At 46.4% G+C, this 14,647-nt stretch overlaps 1 protein-coding gene across 3 annotated transcripts in view; it reads left to right on the top strand.

Moving 5' to 3' along the window:
* Nucleotides 1-15: 15 nt before the first annotated feature.
* The window catches only part of Crebrf (CREB3 regulatory factor), an 84,638-nt gene continuing 70,006 nt past the window's right edge, over nt 16-14,647 (top strand). For 2 of the 3 annotated variants that reach the window (XM_057776777.1, XM_057776774.1), the window contains exon 1: nt 45-135. The gene's annotated coding sequence lies outside the window, so the exon portion shown is untranslated. Of the gene's footprint in view, nt 136-14,647 lie in introns of all 3 variants that reach the window. The other variant, XM_057776775.1, reaches the window with a different exon arrangement.

Below are 14,647 nucleotides of genomic sequence, written 5' to 3'. Positions count from 1 at the left end.
TGGCTCCGGTGTTTAAAAAGCTTGATTTTCTAAGCTCTTCTGTCTCTAGATAATGCCTTTTAAAAATGAGGTTGTTGTCTGACCTTAGGTTGGATATATAATCCGGGCCTTGTAGTGTGAGACGCCTGAAGACTGGTAAGTACTTTTCTTGATCTTTCAGTAATCATTTGAGAGCTTATTGCAGGGAAGGTATTGGAGGAAGCAAAAATATTGGAATCGGGGTCCCTGCATGCTCAGGAACTCACAGGCTGTTTGAAGAGAGATGGTCCCTATGCATAGAGCTGTTACATAATGTCATGCTTGACCTTTGGAAGTGGCGGTGAGATGCAGGTACAGACTGCTTGGTTCCTGCTCCTTGAGCTGAGATAAGAGGGTCACTTGAGATCAGGACTTGGCAGCCAGCCCAGGCAACACAGCAAGACTGTGTCTCTTTTTAAAATTAAAAAGACTATTGGTGGTACGCAAGTTGGGGACAATGTCCAGTCACATGGACAAGAGAGTAAATGTGGCCATGGGTAGAACTATCACATTCCCAGAAATAGGACAAAAGAGATCTAGGGTGATTAAGGCTTGAGCCAGGGGATGTTTTAGTAGCGGACATCTAATTGCTAAATTAGGGGCTGTTTTGCGGCACTGGATTGAACCAGGGTCTAACCCAGATTCTGTGAGTTTTAAGAAAGAAACTCAAAATTAAAATAGATTGAATTTTCAGCAGTTCACGGTTCTCTGACAGCTAGCCAAGAGCTATTTCCTGTTTTGCAGTTTGCGCTTTTCTAGTCGTCCTGGGCTGTCTGGACTTTTCGCTTCTGCCCTTAAGACCATGGAGAGTTTCGCGTTGAAGTATCTCTCCTACTGTCTTTCTTACAAAGTTGAAGTTTTCAGGCTGTCCTTGAATTTATGATCCTCTTTCCTCTCCCACCACCTTTCTTCTGCTTTCCTTTGTTTATGTCAGTTTTAACTCTGCCCTGCTTTCTACCCTTCCCACATACTGGGGATTGAACCTAGGGCCTCACACATAGTAGGTGAGGGGTCCTATCACCAAATAGATTTCCAATCTTTTGCTTTTATTTGAACATAAAAGTTATTCTAAAAGTTTAGCTGGGAGTGTAGCTCAGTGAAGATGGCCTAGCGTGTGCCCCGGGTTCCCTCGAACCACGCTCTTGTCCTGTGCCCACCCCTAGACAGGATCCTTTTAGAATTGGGTATCTCCACACTTTATATTCCCAACCAAGGAAACTGTCCTTTACTAAGTTTGTTTGGGGGGGAGTGGCTGTATCTGCCTGGGTGTGCATGTGGAGGTCACTTGCAAAGGTTGTTTTCTCTCTTTCTACCGCATCAGACATGGGGATTGAACTCAGGTTGTCAGGCTTAGCAGCACATACCCCTCTACCTACTGAGCCACCTCAGTGGCCCCCAAAGTACTACCTCTTTAGTTAATTTCATGGATTCTATAAAATACTAAAGATTTGAAGCTGGTTACCACGGTAATGCATATGAGTGATTTGTCTCCATGTATGTCTACACCATATGTGCCTAGTTCCCTAGGTCAGAAGAGAGCATATGGCTGGAGTTACAGATAGTTATGAGCAGCCATATGGATGCTGGGAACCAAACCAGGGTCCTCTAGAAGAGCAGCCAAGTGCTCTTCACTGCCCAGCCATCTCTCCAGCTCCAGGATCTATGCTTTAGAATTTCCACCCAAAAGCATGTTATCCCTAGCTGTCCTGCCTCTCTCAGACTGGCCAGTAAGTAGCCTGCCTGGATATCTCGTTAGGAAATGAATCTGCCATTACAGATAACCACCCTGCTTTCCTCCAGAGCAGCTTATGTGACCTTTAATGACTAGTTGTCGTCTAAGAAAGCCACACTGGTGGTTATAGCCGGTATGCAGGACTCCACAGTGTTCCAGCTCTAAGTGCTCAGAAATGTCCCTCTGCCGCAGCCATGCCCAGGGGTTCCCTGTGAAGCATCTGCTTAGTTGATTGCAGCAAAAGACAGGGCCTCCTTGAGTCACCACTGAGTCAGCTTCAGTGTCGTTGCTGGGTGGGGGGGATTCAAGCTGCATCACATTTAACCCTATCAGGGTAGCTGCACTTGGTCCAGTGGAGGAAAACATTAGCTATGGCATGCCTTGCAGTGATGGTGGAGCTTTGGGGTGCTTTTCATCAATGTCGGTGGCTTAATGGTAGCTTAATGGTAGCATAGTTGAAGGCACTCATAAGCCGGGCTGATCGGTGTCTGTGGGTTGTTTTTACTGATCCACTTTTATGCTCCTCCCTGTTCTAATCAAATTACCCATCAGGAAGTGGCCTGAATTACACTGCTGATTTGCTTGCGATCTTGTTTTCGGTTGGGTGGGGTCATTTCCTGCAGTAAGGATGGTTGGTGTGTTATGTGCCGACAACACTGAGAAGGACAGATGTGCACGGGGGAGGCTCCAGGGCTCTGCCGTGCCAGCCAGGTGTGGATGGCTGTGCCGTAGTCTGTCTTCTCTGGAGCCCTCAAGGACGTGAGGGGCCTGGACCTACAGCTTTGTCGTCTCTCAGCCCTCCTGTGACTTTCCCCCACTGAGGCCGCATAGCACCTGTGCGAAACAGGGCAGTGAGATACCTGGAGGAGAAGGAATTCCTCCTGGCCGAGCCTGAGATGACAGACTGTTCAGACAGAGTGCTTTCAAGACTCTAACGGTCAGGTGCAGCCCTGCGCCCTCACTTAGCTGTGTCAGTGGCTTGGAGATGAAGGGTTAATGAAATAGGTTCGATGATTCTGTTTGCTGAGGAAATCAGTTTAATCTTGAGCCCCTGTTATTTAAGAAACTTTAGTTTTGCTGTCTGTTTAGTGGTGCCCAGGATGCCCTCTGCTCACCTCACACTGTTGATGTTTTGAAATGGAGCTGACCTTGACTCGGTATCTGAGGAAGGCTTCAGTGTTCTGAGGTGGGATTACAGGTGTGAGCCAACACAGCCAGCTTCTACCTGCCTTTTTCTGTTACACAAAGCTGTGGCCAAGTGTTGGGGAGGCTGATTGGTAAATTAGAACAATACACACAGAACATTTGCCCAGTAAATGGCCAAACCCTCTGGGCATGCTGGCAGCATTTTCTATTAAAATAAGACCCAGAGGGACAGCTGACTGTTTTGGTTTTGTTCTTCCTACCTAGGTTTCACTTTTAATAGGTCATTTGACTCAGAGGGTTCCAGAAAAATCAATAAAAGGCACCTGTGCTGGGCCTGAGCCCTGCGATCATAGCAGGAGTGGTTGGACCTCACCCTTCCTGCCTTGCATATTCTACTACATATCACCCCGGGAGGAAGTAGTTCTGGCATACTCTGGAAGAGTCCGCCAGTTGCTATGGATGGACCCCAGGGCCTTGCACATGCTCAGCAAGTATTTGTCCCTAAACTACACCCGCCCCCAGCCCTTTTTTTGAAGCTTTGTCCCTGGCCAACTTGATATTTTATATTTTTTAATGTGACTTCAAACATAACTCTTCTATGTGTCTCTCTAGGTTTTTAGCAAGGGAAGGCATTTTGGCCATAGCAAAGCAAATTTGGAATTTAGAAATTAACCCACTCTTTGAGATAGGCTCTTCCTATGTAGCCCCAGGTTGGCCTCTAACTTGATGGATTTCTTCAGTCTTAGCCCTGTGAGTGCTGAGATTACCTGCATGGCTACCACACCTAGCTTTGAAATTGTTGCTGAGTCAGTGAATTACCGGATTTTATCTTCCAAAGCATGAGCATCAGTGGTGGGTTGGAGAAACAGCTCAGTGGTTAAGAGCTTTCACTGCCCTGCCGAGCACCCAAGTGTGGTTCCCAGCACCCACTTGGTGCCTCACAATCACCTGTAACTCCAGCTCTAGGGATCTGAGAGCAGCTCTGAGGGCACCAGGCACCACCCGATACACAGACGTGCATGTAGGCAAACATTCATGCATATAATAAAAGTAAGTAAACTTTCCTTTAAAAGTCAATACTTTGTTAGATCTAAACATTTTGGAGTGATTATACCCCACACTGTTTGGAGAACAGATGTGTTTACAGTGTAAACGAAGACATGAGCAGCTAGTACGTGTTATTTCCCATGCTGCATCCCTTCTAGAGCCTTCTACTTCAGTGGATAAAGTTGTAGAAAACCCATAATTTTAAACCACCCGGCTTAAAAAGACACAAAATACTACATAAAGAATATTTATATCCTGGCCCAGCTGGAAACAGCATTGTCGTCCCAGACCAAAGGCTTATCCTGGATGTGTGGTGGTACACAGTTCTTAGAGATGAAGCAAGAGGATAGATAAGCAGAAGCTGTCACTCCCACCATCACATTTAAGAACAGAAGATCAGTTCTGTTTAGAACCGCATCTCTGGAAGAGATTGGAACGGAAAAAACAACAAAGCTAGTATCCCCCTCCTGTTAGTTACTTTCCTATTGCTTTCATGACACCATGACCAAGCCAACTTATGGAAGGACCTGTGTACTGGTAACCCACAGTCCAGAGTCCATCACCATCTCCGCAGGGAGCGTGTAGTGGGCAGGTGGGCATGTTGCCAGAGCAGCAGCTGAGAGCTTACATCTTGCCCACAAACAGGAAGGAAGTGGCTCGTGGGGATGGTGATAAGCTTTGAAAGCTTCAAAGCCTAGCCGTGACACCGCCTCCAGCAAGGCCACCCTGTGCTCCCTTCCCAAACAGCTCTACAAACTGGGACCAAGTATTCAAACATAAGCCTACAGAGCCGTTCTCATCGAAACCGCTGTACCTTTAAGTGACTTCAAGTGATTTTCATTTATTTATTTTTTTTTACTTTTTCAGCACATTCCCCAGCAAAGATGTAATCTATTAAAAGGCTTGTGTGGGGAACTAAAGAGAGGACTTGGAGATTATTGTGCTTCTTGTTCTTCCAGAGGACCCAAGTTCATTCTCAGTACCCACATCAGTCAGTTCACTGCTCATAACCCAATAAGGAGATCTGATACCCTCTTTTGACCTTTCAGGTACCTGCATACGTGTGGTGTGTAGACATATGGACAATATACATAAAAATAAGTTTTATTTTTAACTTTTTTTTTTTTTTTTTTTTTGGTTTTTTCGAGACAGGGTTTCTCTGTGGTTTTGGAGCCTGTCCTGGAACTAGCTCTTGTAGACCAGGCTGGTCTCGAACTCACAGAGATTCACCTGCCTCTGCCTCCCAAGTGCTGGGATTAAAGGCGTGCGCCACCACCGCCCGGCAATAAGTTTTATTTTTAACTTTTTAAAACTTTTTTAAAAATTATATATATGGATGTTTTGCCTCCGTGTATTTCTGGGTACCATGTGTGTGCAATGCCCTCAGTGGCCAGAAGATGGCATCAGGTTCCCTGGAACTGGAGTTGCTGATGGTTGTGAACTACCATGTGGGTGCTAGTCTCCTGGAAGTGCAGCAGTGCTCTTAACCACTAAGTCATCTTTGCAGCCCTTAAAAAAGATATTAAATATATATATGAAAAAAGCCCTTTGGAAATATGAGGGTCTCAAATTTGGGACATTCTGGGCTACAGAGTGAATTCCAGACCAGCCTGTACTACATAGCAAGACCCTGTCTCAACAAACACAAATGTAACAACTTAATAAAAAGAAACTGCTGTTCCTTTGGAGACAAGGCCACACATGCGCAGAAAATACAGTCTCCAAGTGGACTACAAACCCCAAAATGCCCAGAGCCCTTTAAAAATGGGCGTTCCAACCCGCCCTCTCTCTTCTCTCGCGCTCCCCCCTCCTCTTCCCCTTTCGTCTCTTCACTCCCGTTCCTTGTATGTTACCCTCCCCCATTAAAGTTTACCCACGTGGGACCCCGCGTGTCTCGTCTCTCCTTCCCCAACCCCGCGCGTCTCGTGTCTCCCCCTCCCGAACAACACCCCCGCATTTAAAAAATAATAACAGAAACCATGGCAATTACTTTACCAACTAAAGATAACAGAATATTAAAAGACAGCCCTTCCATATTGTCAGTGTCTGACCACAGAAAACTGTGTGATAGGAAGTTGTCCCCAGTATCACCGCGATCACTTCTTTCATAGTTTCGTCTGGTTTTCAGGTTGTCACAGAGCGTGCGTTACTCTCACGTCTGGGGAGGGGTCGTGTTTCTTATGGACTGTTGTCAGAAAGTTAGCACTTCCTTCAAGCTGTGTGAGCACATCCCGTCCCCCGTCTGCCACCCCAAGCATCCAGGATCAGGGGAAGCGAGCTCAGGTTTTACGGAGACACAGCAACTATTCTGAGTCAGGAGAAAGCAGTCGATTGATACAGAATGTGTGAACAGCATTGGCTGGGCAGTCTAGACTCTTCAGGGTATGAGGCCCCTCTCTGGCTTCCTTTTGTGTAGGTGCTCACAGCGACCATGTGGGACGATGAAAGGGGAGCACTGATGGGGATTCTGCCCACATAGGAAGTGGAAATGTAGGGCCATGAGTGTGCCGGGGTCCCACACGGGTTAAAGAAAGCCCCAGTGTTCTTCCTTCCAAACAAGAGTCTCTTTAGAGACTATCATCAGGATTTTGGCATGGTTTTCAAAGTGTCTTCACACTGATCTAAGAGAGCCACTACCATGGGCTGCCACCCCAAAATGGAACAAGCAGGGTAGACTTTTGTAAAAGTAAGCCGGTGGTTTTTTTTTTTTTTTTTTTTTTTGGTTTTTCGAGACAGGGTTTCTCTGTGGCTTTGGGAGCCGGTGTTTGAGGAGGTATGACTTACGAAGCTGAGAATGACGCTTTAAGCCCCCAGTGCTTTTCTTTTCTTTTTTTTTTTTTTTTTTAAGATTTATTATGTACACAGTGTTCTGCCTGCATGTAACCTGCGTGCCAGAAGAGTGCATCAGATCTCATTACAGATGGTTATGAGCCACCATGTGGTTGCTGGCAATTGAACTCGGGTCCTCTGGAAGAGCAGCCAGTGCTCTTAACCTCTGAGCCATCTCTTCAGCCCATCCCCCATGCTTTTCAACAGGTATTTCCAGCGCCTGTTTGTACAGAAGGAGCCTGCTTGCAAACTGTATCTTGTAAATAAGATACTGCCTCTTGCTGTGCTATAAGGAAGACAAATAATAAATCATTGTTTATAGGGCTGAAGGGGCATTTCAGTGATAGAGAGCTTGCCTAGCAAGCTTAGACTCAGTTTGGTCCCTATCAGTCTTTTTTTTTTTAAGATTTTTTTGGAGGGAGGGGGTGTTGCGAATGGGAAGTGGCTAGAGATACTGCAGCAGTTAGGAGTATTTCCTGCTCTTTCAGAGGACCCAAGTTCAGTTCCCAGCACCCACGTTAGGTGGCTCAAAACCGCCTGTAACTCCTAACTGCAGGAGATCTGACACCTTCTTCTGACCTCTGCTGGCACCCATACATATCAGACACATACATATACACATAATCGAAAAATTTAAAGTAAATCTTTTTACTTTACGTATTCACACCCACTTTCACCAAAATGCATTTACCAAGTAAGGGCATCAAAACCACTAAACTAATGTTCAGGGAAAGTATTTTGAAGAAAAAAAAATGGCCTTTAGTGGTGAACTCACAGGAGGAAGCTTGAAGGCCTCCAGGCGGACTGGGGAAGAGGTTGCAGGGCCCAGAAGAGGCAAACGTTAAGGGTGTGGTGAACTGAAATAAACGGGAGCTAAGGAGCAGCTAGCTAGGTCATGGCTGTCAGATCAACTGTGGTGATGGCTTGGTTGCAGGGATGCAGGGATGGAAAACAGGAGGTGGTAGGAACCACATCCAGGTTCCTGGTGTAGAACCCGCACCATTTCGATGGAGGGCAGGACACAGCGATCCAGTTCCCTCGGCACAGTCAAGTTCAGCACTGCACCATTCGTGCTGACAGATCCCAGGTGTCTGGAGGGCAGGGAGGACTAGCTGGAGATGAGAATGCAAGGGGCCAACACAGGCTGCTGGGGCTCCCTCACTCTCGTGCGCCCAAGAGGCAGGCCAAGGAAGGAGTCTGTAAGGAAGAACCGTCTGAAAGGACCACGGCTCAGGTAGCTGTCAGCACCACCCTCCCCTCCACCTTACCAGAAATGTTATATACATTATCCTACGCAGTAAATAGAACAGACTCTTAGTGGAGCTAGGAAAACAAGTCAATGGCACATGGAGTTCTCATTCAGAGGCTTAGCTGCCACTAGTTCATATAAGTTATAGAAAGTATATTAGTCCATTTGGGGGGCTGTAATGAAATATCCAAGGCAGGCTACTTTATAAAGAAAGGGGGTTAATTTAGCTTACACTTCTAGAGGCTGAATGTGTAGGACTTACATCTGTTGATAACAAAAGCAGCACAGTGCATCCCGTGACAAGAGCTAAGACATATCCTGCCCACAAAACTCTTAGGAGACTCAGTCTAGATGCTGCACCCTACACGTTTGAATCCCCACCACTTCCCAAAGGCATGTCAACACTACGATTAAGTCCCTACCTTCTTAATACCCTTCAATTGAAATGAATATTAGTAGTGATACAAAAAAGTTTTAGGGAACATTTAAACCATAAATAAACACAAGGCTTCCAACCAGCTCCTCTTCAACTTGCCCCATGCCCGTGTCTGTTCTCATTTCTGGGCTCTTGGCCTCTTTTAGACCTGGTTTTGTGGTTGCCGTTGCTCCTTGTTGTTTGGGTGGTAGCAATACAGCAGTTCCCTTTGCCAGTGCTTGGGCTTCAGGTCAGCAGCAGCTGAGGAAATGGCTGGAGAGATGGCTCGATGGTTCAGGCAGCTTATAACTACCTGCGGTTCCAGCTCCACAGGATCCAATGCCCTATTCTGGTCTCCGTGGACCCCCACACTCATGTTCACATACCTACATACAGACACATACATAATAGTTAAAACAGAAATAAATAAATCGAAACCCAGGAGAGCCTGATCTTAGGGCCTGGAGTTGCCATTGCGTGTCCGTGTCATTCTTCCAGGGTCAAACTCCTCCCTTCACTATAGTTTTCACTCTCAGTGACTTGGTGCTTACAGCTTCCCCTGGCTCAGTCAGATCCTCTGTACCTAAACATAGGCAATACCTCCTTTTGGAAGCCTTTTACAGGGGCTGAACATAGTAGCACATGCCTATAATCCCAGCTACTCAAGGAGGCTGAGGGGAGGGTCTAGGAGGAGGGAGTTCTAGGTCAGCATGGGCTATACAGCGATACCCTGTCTCAAAAATTAAAACGAGCCAACAGGGCTGAGTGGTGTGACTCAGTGGTAGAGATAAGGTCCTTAGCATGAGGCCTTGGCATAGAGCCCAGTGCCAGAGAAGGTTGTAGGGCAGGAGTGTGGATGGGAAGAGCCAAAGATCCCTGCAAAGGCCAGGCGCTGTTAGGAAACCCAGCCTGGGATGGGCAGGTTCTCATTCTAGATAGCTTCTGAGTGGGTTTCCTGTTAACCCAGACATCCCATCCCCTCTACTCCCCTGCTTCCTCCTTGACCTTGAGGCCAATTCTGGGCCTCAAAGAAGTTTTTTTTTTCTTTTTGTGATTTTTCCATGACCTCAGGCAAATAAAGGGGTTCCCTGCATCCCCACCCCACCCCCAGTCAGCTAGGCTGCGAGTTGCTCCCATGGACCCTGGTGAATGTCTATGAAATCCCACAGTGTCGCCACAGTCATCCTGAACCTGCACGTCCAAGTACAAGGCCATGTGTCTGCAGTCAGTCCTGAAAGGCAGAATCAGGATGGAACCAGTGTGTGCCCTTAGAGTTGGCAAAAGCATCTCCTCCCTGGGTGGGAACACCTCCCTCCTCTCAGCTTAGCTTTGTCCAGCCCAGGTTCTGGCCAGGAGGTACTTGGTCCCTCTGGGTTCTCAAGCAATCTTTGCTTATCTCTGCCAACACACTTGTCGTTTGTTTGGTTTGGTTGCTTTGAGACAAGGTCTAGCCCCAGTTGTCCTAGAACTCATGGTGTAGATGAATCTGGCCTTGAACACTTAGAAACCCTGCCTGGATTCCAGGAGTAAGCCACCACAGCTACCTGTTCGGGGATTTGATCCCCACAATCTTGCATGGAGGAGCTATTTAGTGATGCTCGTTTACTTAGAGTTAGTATGGAACAAACGAATCCCAAGGGAGATGGTTTCTTTCTTTTCCTTTCTTTCTTCTTTCTTCTTTCTTTCTTTCTTTCTTTCTTTCTTTCTTTCTTTCTTTCTTTCTTTCTTTCTTTCTTTCTTTTAGTGAATTCCAATCTTTGGGAATTTAGTTTATATAACACAATGCCAAAAGTGTCTTAAGTTACAAAGATTCTCCAGTGCTCTTCCCTGTGTTGAAACTTGTAATGATCCCTTTTTTTTTTCTTTTGTTTTTATGGGGCTGAGTACGGAACTAGAACTTGGTGCGTATGTTTTGTGAGGCAGCTGCTTAGCCACTGAGCTGTACTCCCCACCCTCCCTCCTCCACCTGGCCTGGAACTCCTCCTACCCCAGCATCTCTAGTATTAAGACCACAGGCGTGCATCAGCTGGGACAGTTGCAATCTGTCAATCAGTTTTGAGCAAGGATTCTTGTTTGTTTGTTTTGTTGTTTTTCAAGACAGGGTTTCTCTCTGTAGCCCTGGCTGTACTGGAATTCACTCTGTAGACCAGATTGGCCTGGAACTCATATTCAAGGTTCCTATCTGAGATCCACAAATCCCTATGTCTATGGCTTTCTTTAGTTCCCCCAGAAATGTTCAAAACCATTTTTATTAGTAACAATAACCAGTTGTAGTGGTACACGCCTTACTTCAAGCTTCTCAGAAGGCTGTGGCAGAAAGAATACAAGTGCAAGGCTGGCTTGTGCAACTTAGTGAGCCCCTGTTCCAAATTAAACCTAAAAAGGATCTGGGGGACTTGCCTAGCATATCAGAGCCCTGGGATGGGGTTCAAGCCTTTGTACCTCAAAATAATAATTTCAGTATTAGTAGCTAACATTTAGGCAGTGTTGTCATGTGCCAGGCCTGTTGTTTATGTTACTAGGCTCACTGGAGTGGAGCAGAGCATTTTTCTTCCTTCCTAGTATTCCCAATCTTTTAGTTACTGACCTCAGAACAGGAGAAACCCACCGCTGGACCCTCCCTTCTCCAGTGGTGTTTGCAGGAGCCTAAACCCTGTCCCTACTGACTTTGTTTAGAGGAGGGTAGCCACTGTATACTTTGCTCTTATTCCCACTTCAGTCACATCAGTATTCCACTTTCCCAGCGGTGGCTTCCTCCTTAGTCAGGCTGGGAAGAGGGGACTCCCTCTGGCAGACAGGAGCTAGTTGCGGTACTAGCAGGTGCATTTCGGATCTGTTTGGAAAGGCGGGCTACCCTTTAGGGACCTAGAGAGATACCCTAGGGGGCTGGCTAAGCACTGAGAAGGGGCCTTGGCCCTTCCTCCTCGCATTGCCTCTCTTGACAAAATCTGGGTCTGTTACTGAGTCTGCTAATCACACTTTGTGACCTGCTGCTGCAGTTGTGGAATGCCGGACCCATTAATCACACCGCCTAGGCTTTGTGGAAACAAAATGAAAACTGAAACCTAAAAAACAAGCGGATGGGCATGTCCTGAGTTTTTCCATAGCTCAGGGAAATTTGTGACTTTGTAAGTTTGCATTAAATCAAACCTCTGGTTGCAGAGGACCCTGGCTCCACCCTCCCCTCTCCTAGCTCTGTCTCACTTCTTTCCCTTAGAAACCTTCGGAGTTGTTTACTTCCTGCCCTTGAGAAGCTAGCCTTGCAGTGTTATACCAGTTTGGGGTTGTTTTGGAACACGCCTCCTCTCCTAGTTCAACAAGCCATTATGGCTTTGGGTCTGGGTTCCTGCGTCTTATCATCTGTCCCTCCTGCTTTCGGCTTTCATCCTCCTACTCTGGCCTCGCCAACAGAATGTCTTATTATACCTGTGTGTAGGGAGTCTTTCTTCAACAAACGCTAGATTGTTCTCGCTCCCTGGACTCCTGGTTTGCTATCACTTGCAGCCACTGATCCGACCAGTGTCTGTTCAGCTCGGTCCTGATAAAACAAAATTAAAGACCCAATGCATTGTCCCAGAAGTGTTCAGTCAGCAAGAGAGATGAAACAATTTTATCGAGAATGCTGCACTGGAAGATAAGAGAACAATCCCAGCTGCTTGCTGCCGCCTCTCCGCCAGGAGACATTTTTCTTTTCTACTGCCTCTCTTCTAACGAGTTCCCGAGTCACATTCCTCCTAGGCAGGGAGAGATGGGGACCTGCTTATGCACTGAAGTCCTCCACTGGGCCCTTCAGATTAACCTGTGAGGCAGGTGAGATGAGGAATAAAGTGTCAGACGGGTTAGTAGTTTGTCCAAGTAAGCTAACCCAGAGGGCCGCTGAGGTCTGTGTCCTGCTCTTCCAGCATGAGGGTCCCGGCTCAAGAGTTCGCTCATTTTCCCTCACTAGGTTCTGAGGTCCTGCAGGACGAGGATGTTGTCTCGTGTATACATTCAGGACTTTCCAAATATCGATTTCTTTCCTCTCCCTCTTCTGTCAATAAAGACAAGCTGGGATGTGTAACTCATGCTAAATAAAGATAGGCTTGGTGGCATTCAAGAGTGTATGTATGTTAATTCACTGAAGAAATAACACTGATACACATGGCACGAATAATCCAAGGCAGTTAAGTATTTACTGTGCTTAAATGGGTAGCTGAGGAAAGGGGAGGAGTGGGGGAAAGTGGACTTCACAGAGGAGGAAGGAGTCTTGAACCTGGGAAGATGGGATGGGGTTTCAGTCTGCTCATCAAATCTAAAAGTCTGCCCTCTACCTTGGCAGTCCTGGTGCTGAGTATGGGATAGGCTGGGAAATCAAGATAGATAAGTAATGGGGTATTTGGGGGCTGAACTTGGTGTTTTCAGGGAAAAATAAGAAACCGAGGCTTAGAGCTATCACATAAGGACACTGTCCTGTAACATCTCCCTCCAAAGAATGCTATTTAGATGAGATGAATGAGGGATGCAATCCAGTCGCCAGCATCAATGGGTCTCTTTTAGACTACTCAGCAATACTGTCATCTTCTCGGGAAAAAGTCAGTGCCTAGTGTCAGAGAGACACGGCTTTTCCTGGAGGTCTTCCAGCTTTGAATTAATTATTCTCATTTTTGAAGCTGTGACTCCTGACTGTATCCCACAGCTGAGAGCTGTCCAGAGAAAAAGCACTTATTTCCAAAAGGTTGACACCTAAGATGTGTGTGGAATCAACAAGTCTGCTCTAAGGAGGATTCACACAGAGTGCAAACTTCAGGTCATGGGGCAATATAGCTCTGGGTGTAGGGGTGCCCATCTGTAATCCCAGCACTTGGGATGCAAAAGCAGGAGGATCAGGAGTTCAAGGCTAGACTTAACCACATAAGACCCTGTCTCCAAACAAAGAGAAATAGTAAGAAAATGCAAGGCTTTTGACAACTTTTCTCTGTTTTTCTTGTCATTTGAATTTTCGGTCGCGCTTGCCAGCATGACTGTGCATTGCTGGGTGCTCTGTTAGAGCAAACAGGATCTTAAAGCATGATCCGCTCTGTCCAAATTTCTTGTGGGGAACAGTCTGGAACCCTGGTCGCCTTGGATATCATAGCTTAAATTAGGGTCTTGGCCAGAGTTTGTTTGTTTGTTTATTTGTTTGTTTGTTTTTGAGACAGTATCTCACTGTGTAGTCCTAGCTGGTCTCGAACTCACAGAGATCCGCCTGCCTCTGCCTCCTGTGTGCTGGGGTTAAAGGTGTGCACCTCCATTCCCCAAATCATTTTATTTTTGAAAGAGGGACACTCCTCAAAGCCCTGGAGTCAAGCAATTCGCTCGCTTCAGCCTCCTGCACATCAAGGTTTAAAGTGAGGGGTTATGGGGAAGTCTTCGTGGAGCCCGAACAACTTGATAGTTACCAGAAACAGTTTTACACTTTTGCTTATTGAGACAAGGTACATACTCACTATGTAGCCCGGACTGACCTACTGGAACGGAGCTCCAAGCCACCGTGCCTGGATCTTTTTGAGCTTTTGAATGTTATACCATACACGATTGCTACCTATTGAAAAATAAATTACTTTGAGGAATTTAGTGGAATCCTATGTATCTTTTGTTTTGTTTGTACCATTGTCTCATCTTTGTGTAAAGTCTTGTTTTTATGATTCAAGCTGTTCTACTACATCAGTTTTTCTGGGGAGCAAGCACCGTTCCACACTTTGGAAGTGATAATGCCAGCTGGCCACCACTTTGTGGCTAGAATACAAGCCTCCCAACCCTCAAGTCAACACTATCCCTGAATCTGCCTGCCAACTTTGTGGTAGAATCTGGCTGCATAAAGCCCAAAGAAACACAGATCAATCAGGAGCCTGTGATTTCATTCAGTTCAGAGCAGGACATAGTAACAAACCTTGATGGAAAGTCTCCACTGCACAGAACTCTGCGCCTTCCTAGACAACAGAAAACACAAAGGCACAACAGTCTAACTGACCAGCAGGTGCCACTGATGGCAGAGCCTTGTGCTAGGATATGAACCTGCTGCCTGATAGGTACGCAAATGCCTAGGTCTGAAAGGTAGTGTGATAACAGAAGGGCGAGCCATCTGCTGGACAGCTGCCAAACTTCTGGAGATTTAAAGCATGAACGTCATGTAAACAAGCCCAGGGATGTGGCTCCAACTTCTCAAGCCAATGTTTTTCTATTGGATTTTCAA

The sequence above is a fragment of the Chionomys nivalis genome, chromosome 7 (assembly GCF_950005125.1).
Source record: "Chionomys nivalis chromosome 7, mChiNiv1.1, whole genome shotgun sequence".
Classification (NCBI taxonomy): domain Eukaryota; kingdom Metazoa; phylum Chordata; class Mammalia; order Rodentia; family Cricetidae; genus Chionomys; species Chionomys nivalis.
Note: the sequence above shows the minus strand (reverse complement) of the source record. Positions and strands in the feature narration are given on the sequence as shown.